The sequence below is a fragment of the Salmo salar genome, chromosome 09 (genome assembly GCF_965601325.2).
Source record: "Salmo salar chromosome 09, fSalSal1, whole genome shotgun sequence".
Taxonomy (NCBI): Eukaryota; Metazoa; Chordata; class Actinopteri; order Salmoniformes; family Salmonidae; genus Salmo; species Salmo salar.
Window position 1 is genome coordinate 120239835 of NC_138299.1, and position 8630 is coordinate 120248464.

Sequence of the window (8630 nt, forward strand, 5' to 3'; positions counted from 1 at the left end):
TCATTTGAAACGTTCGATTTTCACCCTTCCGTGAGAGTCGCAAGGTTTTCACTCCACTGTTGATCACTACATTTTTGTAATTACAGTACTATAAGCCCAAATTTTGAGTTCACTGGCTCTCGTTCTCCTCTCCAACAACCTTATGATAACGGGGCGAATCGCTAATGAAGCCAATTGTAATTGCTTCTTATTTTTCAGAAGCCTGTCTGTATGCTCTCTGTGTGTATCCCTTTATTTGGGGCATCAACTATAAAATGCACAGCCACTGATCAACCCTACAAACAAATGTATGAGAAATGAAATGTATATTTTGTATAACAATGTTGTTTTTTTTTCTGGGTAATTGTGTGTACATTTTTGGTCTGTATTCATCACAAACTATCCCTAAAACCCCCTAAATGGTACAGAATGAGACAGAAGTGTTTCACTTGCTGTCTGATACTGTCAAGGACTGTTTATAAAAGCAACAGAGATCTAAATAAATGTGAAATCTTAACAAAAACATGCCGTGTATCTGTGTTTCTATGCGTTTGCAGAGAGATATGCTATCTTTTACCCTGTGTGGAGTGTGTGAGGGATTGAATGAATCCTATCTCCCATTGAGTCTAAAATGAATACTGGTGACACTCCGTGTGAGGTCGAAGGTAAAAACACTATGTAAATGTGTTTTGAGGAACACTGTGTTCGTCACCCCCATCACACCCTAGTATTGGTATCAGGCCTCGAGCTGTCCCACTGTGTGGGTGAAAGGTGTCCCTAAGCACTGACCCAAGGTCTGTTCTGTGTGCAACCTTCTAATTATTTAGTTCAGGTTTGGACTTGGGGAAGCTGATCCGAGGTCTATTCAAAGAACCTCCCTAAAGTCTAGAACCACAGACAGATAGGACAACCGCCAACACAAAACATTGCAAGTTATTTTTAAAGAGCTTTACTGTCATTTTATTTTTTGTCATTTGAAATAGATTTCTAAGTCTTTTTGGAAATGATTTTAAAGCCCAATATGGATTTTTTACTGCTATGACGTGTGGTCATCCACACCCCCTCCCAAAATGGCTGCTGTGCCATTTCTTCACCTTGCATTACTTGACATAGATCCAGAAAATCGTTAAATGAAATCATTAAATCATCCATTTAAATCATTCAAATCCAGACGGAAAATATTTACACAAGAAGCAACGTAATATCACACCGTCAAACTCTCAGACTAAAATTGAACAGGAGTGCTTCAATTTGAGAAACTCTTTGGTTAGTGTCAGTTGATCTCAAAAAGTATTTGTGTAGTTAGACAACCTTACATTTAAAAATATATGAAATGATACCAGCAAGAATGTGCTGAGTTGTGATGGATGATCATTGACAATCGTGCCCCTTATAGGAATAGCTCTTTGGTTCTCCTGAAGAAGAAAAAAGAACTCTCCTAAAAACTCTCCAATATTATCTATGACAATCCATCAATACATCCCTATTACAACTGAACAGTTGGTAGTCATATCAGTGTTTTTGGTGCGGAGTCTATTATAAATGGAGGAGAATTGCAGTAGAATTGCAAGAAGAGAAAGTCTTCCTTCACGTCACCACAGTGGAGATAATGGGTAGACAATTACGTCTGGTTAAAGTCTGTTTTTAAGCTGTAATGATATCTTGAGAGTTGTTGTGTTTGGACGGCAGTTGGGTGTGCGTACAGAGTCTGGTGACAGTGTGGATGAAGCGGAGGTAGGCATTGGGCCAGCGGTTTAATTATAATGGTTAAAATGGTTCCTGTGAGGTGCACTGATAGTTTGACACAAATCTGTTGTTTTTGTCTCTCTCAGAAGGAGCCATTGCATTGTGTCCATGGTGGTAATGGTGATAAGCAGTATGGTAGAGACAAGGCAGTACTTATACTTAGCCGTAAAATCTACCTTTGGGATATACTGCCTTTTCAGATAGGAATCCTGAATCCAAGTGTCGTTCACAGCGAAAAAATGAAAAAGATTTACAGTGCAAGATGAAACACCCTTTCTGTTTTCAGATTTGACTGTTGTTGACTGGTGGTGTGCAACTGTCTGATTTAGAAGACCTCTGAAGTATTGTGAAAGGAGAAAACATGTTCGATGCCATCTGGAATATCAATAAGTCAGACATCATAAAAGACAATATACAGTGCCTTCGGAAAGTATTCAGACCCCTTGACTTTTTCCACATTTTGTTACGTTATGACCTTATTCTAAAATGGATGAAATATAACAGTTATCAGCAATCGACACACAATACCCTATAATGACAAAGCAAAAACAGTTTTTTATAAATTTTTGCAAATGTATAAAAAAACAAACAGAAATGCATTATTTACGTAAGTATTCAGACCTTTTGCTTTGAGACTCTAAATTGAGCTCAGGTGCATCCTGTTTCTATTGATCCTCCTTAAGATGTTTCTACAACTTGATTGGAGTCCACCTGTGGTAAATTCAATTGATTGGACATTCATGTACATACTACCTCAATTGAGCCGACCAACCAGTGCTCCCGCACATTGGCTAACTGGGCTATCTGCATTGTTACCCGCCACCCACCACCCGCCAACCCCTCTTTTATGCTACTGCTACTCTCTGTTCATCATATATGCATAGTCACTTTAACCATATCTACATGTACATACTACCTCAATCAGCCCGACTAACCGGTGTCTGTATGTAGCCTCGCTACTTTTATAGCCTCGCTACTGTACATAGCCTGTCTTTTTACTGCTGTTTTATTTCTTTACTTACCTATTGTTCACCAAATACCTTTTTTGCACTATTGGTTAGAGCCTGTAAGTAAGCATTTCACTGTAAGGTCTACTACACCTGTTGTATTCGGCCCACGTGACAAATAAACTTTGATTTGATTTGATTTGGAAAGGCACACACCTGTCTATATAAGGTCCCACAGTTGACAGTGCATGTCAGAGCAAAAACCAAGCCATGAGGTCGAAGGAATTGTCCGTAGAGCTCCGAGACAGGATTGTGTCGAGGCACAGATCTGGGGAAGGGTACCAAAACATTTCTGCAGCATTGAAGGTCCACCAAGAACACAGTAAACTCCGTCATTCTTAAATGGAAGAAGTTTATAACCACCAAGACTCTTCCTAGAGCTGGCCGCCTGGCCAAACTGAGCAATCGGGGGAGAAGGGCCTTGGTCAGGGAGGTGACCAAGAACCTGATGTTCACTCTGACAGAGTTTCTCTGTGGAGATGGGAGAACCGTCCAGAAGGACAACCATCTCTGCAGCACTCCACCAATCAGGCCTTTATGGTAGAGTGGCCAGACTGAAGCCAATCCTCAGTAAAAGGCACATGACAGCCCGCTTGGAGTTTGCCAAAAGGCACCTAAAGACTCTCAAACCATGAGAAAGATGAAGTACAGAGAGATCCTTGATGAAATCCTGCTCCAGAGCACTCAGGACCTCAGACTGGGATGAAGGTTCACCTTCCAACAGGACAACCACCCTAAGCACACAGCCAAGACAATACAGGATTGGCTTCGGGACAAGCCTCTGAATGCCCTTGAGTGGCCCAGCCAGAGCCCGGACTTGAACCCGATCGAACATCTGTGGAGAGACCTGAAAATAGTTGTGCAGCAACGCTCCCCATCCAACCTGACAGAGTTTGAGAGGATCTGCAGAGAGGAATGGTGTGCCAAACTTGTAGTGTCATACCCAAGAAGACTCAATGCTGTAATGGCTTCCAAAGGTGCTTCAACAAAGTACTGAGTAAAGGGTCTGAATACTTATGTAAATGTGATATTTCAGGTTTGACATTTGTATATATTAGCATAAATAATAAACTGTTTCTGCTTTGTCATTATGGGGTATTGTATGTAGATTGATGAGGGGAAAAACATATTTGATCAATTTTAGAATAAGGCTGTAACGTAACAAAATGTGGAAAAAGTCACGGGGTCTGAGTACTTTCCGAAGGCACTGTATATCTTCTGGACTACGGGCCTACACTGAAATAGTTTCATAAGCAGACGGTGGTCTAAAAGAACGAAAAGTAGAGTAAAGCAATCAGCATATGTGACCTTATGGTACAGTAGCCTGTGTTCCGTGAGCAATCACATGAAGTAGATAGCCTGCCTAGTTCAAGTCTACCGCAGCTTTGAAGCACGGTTAGGTTCAGGAAAGGAACCTTCAACCTTCTCCCTACTGCTTACGTAACATTCTGGGAAACGTTTAGGTAAGAGATGAACTCTGACTCCACATGAAAGAGTTGTTCCATAATACGTTTGGATGGCTTAAAGTTGGTGAAGGATTTATCTTGCCCTCCTTACATGACTATGACCAGAATCATTAGACATGAGCCTATGGGAACAGGATTAGAGTTGAACAGAGACTTTGTCATGTACGTCGGGACTCAGGGGCCGGGCTGATCTCAGGCGGTCTCGCCCACTGTGGTCCGCTTAGTAAGGCGTTGTCTTTGGGATTAGCATTACCCAAGCACTTGTAATGTGATGCAATGTGTCTGGGTCTAATGGAAAGCCTCGACTGTAGGATTTCACAGCGCTGCGGGTCTGATTCAACTTCGGTACATTGTTCCTGACACAAAACTGCTTTCAAAGTATGTTGAAGGCCTCGGGTCTTGCGGCTCTCGCTCCTCTCTTGCTAGAGAGCCTTATTACGTGCATGAAGTGAGGGGTTCTCACACAATTGAAAGGCCTTGAGCTAGTGAGTGTAAGGTGAGATTGATGGGCCCAGACTGCTTGGTTTCTCTCACAGAGAGTTAAGCCGACTTTATGACCACCGTGTCTCCAGCACTTCTCACCGTCACTGCCAGAAAGACAAATAAAGTCCCGTAGACCGTGGACAGTGTCATACAGCTGACATGAAGCAACACTGTTGTGCTCCTGGTCAGGTCAGCTCCGGGCTCGTTGGTTGTTTGATGACCTTTTATAGATGTCCCTCTCTGTCTGGTTAGAGAGAGCTAAATGAGCTATTCTCACTTTCCCAGGTCCCAGGTCAGTGACTCAGTCTTTAAACAGCCTCTGATCCTCTGGTTGATAGGCCATAAAAAGAGCTATCGCTGACTCTGGACAAGCTGGTCGCTGGTCTGCGTACCATGTGTCGCTGTTTGTGTGCATGTGTGTGTGTGTTCATGCATGTTTGTCTGTACGCGTTTGCGTGTGTGTATGCAGACATGCATGCATGTCTGTATGTGTTTGTTTGTAAACTCAGCTTGGACCGTCTGTCGTCATACCAGTGGTTCTTCGAATTTGCACGCAAACAGTATGCTATCATGTGAATGCTGGTCACATGTGGCCTTTATATTGTTGTCCATCACCTTTGAATGGGAGGAGGTGTAATCCCAGTGTGTAAACTAGAGCTCACCCAGCTGAAAAGGCAATTCATGCTGTGCTGTTTAAAATAGACCATCTGATGGAAGTAGGCCAATATCTCTCAGCCTTATCCTGGCTGTTATCGACAGTAGAAACTTCCCTGCCTTGTGGATCTAAGTTAATGATTGTCTGCTTATCACCTGGAGGTGAGAACTCTTCTGATGTTGCACAACTGGCCCTCAAAGTTGAGCAATAAACACGAGCGTTTAGATACAATGCTGATGTGTGTTTGGAGTTCCATATGTGCTTCCTGATGAGAACAGTTTGAGCCTCTTCTCGAATTGCCTGAACTGTAGTTAGTTTCGGTCCATGGTGCCAAATTCTATCTGGGGCATGAAAAGTTCTCTCTCTCTCGCCTCATTTCTGGTAAGCGAAATGGCTGGTGAAACCGGAGCCCGAGAGTAGAGGCTCTGGGGCCTAATTCAATAAGGTTGTGATTTCCAAGAGGAACTCTTTGGATTGTTTTGCTCTCCAACATATTTATTGCTCTGAATCCAGCTGTGCCTCTTAAGTCAAAACCGGAATGTATGATTGGCTGACGGCAGCCGCCCACTTGGACATGGTTATCTGATTGGCCTTTTGGGATGTACATCGTTTTTTTGTGTGCATTGACTGGGTTGGTGGGGTGACCTCATCTCTTTTTAGCCATGCCGTCAAGTTTTTTTCTCTCTCTTGCTCTCTCTCCACTCTCTCTCTCCACTCTCTCTCCACTCTCTCTCCTCCTCTCTCTCTCTCTCCCTCTCTCTCTCCACTCTCTCTCTCCACTCTCTCTCCCTCTCGCTCTCCACTCTCTCTCTCCACTCTCTCTCTCCGCTCTCTCTCTCTCCGCTCTCTCTCTCTCTCTCTCTCTCTCTCTCTCTCTCTCTCTCCACTCTCTCTCTCCACTCTCTCTCCCTCTCTCTCTCCACTCTCTCTCCCTCTCTCTCTCCACTCTCTCTCCCTCTCTCTCTCCACTCTCTCTCTCCACTCTCTCTCTCCCTCTCGCTCGGTTTCTTTCACCATCCTTTTCTACCTGTATCTCTACAGCAGTTTGTTTTGTTGGCGTTCCCCCTTCTTTGTTTGATGGTCTTGCTCTTTGATCTCTCACATGGGACAGATAAGTTCTCTCTGTGTTTGTGTGTGTGTGTGTGTGTGTGTGTGTGTGTGTGTGTGTGTGTGTGTGTGTGTGTGTGTGTGTGTGTGTGTGTGAATAACTCTACCTAACGTCCCTCCCTCCCAGGCCTTAGTATTGATTCTCCGTTGCCATGGCTGTCTGTTTGGAAGAAAGCAAGCCAAACATTTACCAACCACCCAGCTAATCTGTCCCATGCTCAAGGAAAAAGATTATCTAACGGCTGTTTGTGCCAGAAGTGCAGTTTCATTCACAAAGAAAACACATATTGATGAAATCAGTAAACATAGTTGTTGGTCGGTGATAACGTCACTGTTCGAAGGTTTTTATTCACTCTCATGACTCCCATGATTAGGTTTTGCTTGCTCAGGGACCAAATAGGCCGGAATCGATCTCAGTGCATACAGACATACAGTATTTCTCGTAAACCCCTACGCAGTTGTTTGTGTTCTAACGGTCAGCTGTACATGTGTGTGTTGTGGAAACATTATTAATACATGTCTGTGTTAGTGATAGATGCTCCAAAACAGTCCTTGTTTCAGACTGCGTGCTCATTCCCTGTGCGTTTTCAAATACACCTTATAATCAACAGGTGGACTAATGCTTGTTGAGAGGTGAATTTCTACGCCTGTACTACTTCATTCTCCCAACCACTTTCCTTTGCTTCAGTTACCTCTATAAAGTTACCTCTAAAGCAGTGTCCCAACGTTTGTCTTTGCCAGTTTCTAATGTTCTAAGTAACACACACGTCTGGCCTGTGGACCCATGAAGGTTTACAACAAGCCCAGACTCAGGTGTTGACAGTAGGCCAGTAACCAAAAGGTTGCTGGATCGAATCCCTGAGCTGACAAGGTAAAAATCTGTCGTTCTGCCCCAGAGCAAGGCAGTGTTTCCCGGAATTTTCTGCTCTTCTTTCCGCAGCTTCTGTCTATCTCCCTTTCTGCTCCCACTACTTTTCTCTTCCCCTCCCTCTTTCTTTTACTGACTTTATTTACTTTGTTTATGTTTGCTTCATTGTGTGTCCTTATTCTCTCACTCCCTTTCTCTTCCATTACCCTCCTTCTCTCCTGCTCACTCTCTCTGCATCTCTCTTTCTGTCTCTCGCTCGCTCTCCGGTTTGCCCTTTATCCCACTTCTGAATATGTGCACTCAGTTTCTCAATTGAAACAGAGAAACCTTGAGTTATTCTTTCAGTGTTTGCAGACAGTGACCTCCAAACCAAACCATGCCTACCCCTCTCACTCTCTTTCTCTCTGCCTTCTCTTTCTCTATTTAATTTTGTTCATCCTCCGTTCACCCCCCTCAGAGTGATCTGTTCCTTAAAGTATTTTACCAGTCTTCCAACAATAATAATTCTCATTCTCTCCCCAACAATGCCCCTCCACCTCCCTCTCTCTCTCTCGCTCTCTCTCTCTAAGCTAACAGTGTCTTTACTCTTTAGCCCCCTTTAAAACACGTCCCATACGTAGTAGTCCTTTCTCCCCGGTCAGTGGGCTCACACAGTGACTTTGTTTATATACTGGGGTCAATAGGAGAGGTGCCCTGGTCCTGAGTGATTGATTTCTGGGTGACCAACTTCAATCACAGTTAAGCCCCGCTGCATGCACTGCATGCTGGGTAACGAGCTCTCGGAGACAGACGAGGTGATTGGGTCCATGCGGCCGTCGTCAAGGCACTCGTTGCCTCTTTAAGCGGACGAGCTAATCGCTTCCACTTTTAGTGTTTAATTGCGGAAGCCATTAGTGTGTCCGCTGCCTTGCCTCGCTCCACAAAGACACAGCAGCCTTAACTAGAGCTGACCCCTGAGAAGGGGACCATCCCCCCCCAAACACACACACCCCAATCTGAGCCCCCCTCTTCTCACCTCTGACCCCCCAGACCCCAGCCAGCTTTGAAACCTGAGAGAGTAGACCTGACCCCTGACCTGACCCCTCCCACCTCCCGGGGTTGGGGATGCTCCCCGTGGTCCCCCCTCGGACAGGATGTGCCCTCTCTGGAGGCTCTGTTGGAGGGCCTTGACCCCAGACACTGTCCAGGCCTGGCGTCTGTACCTGGACAACATGACAAGTCAGAGATGGAGGGTTCGGTCTCAGGCTGTTTTCAGAGAGTTGTTTATGTTTTCAGAAAGGCAGTTGTTGGTGAACTCTACCATGAGAATGTTGCAGACT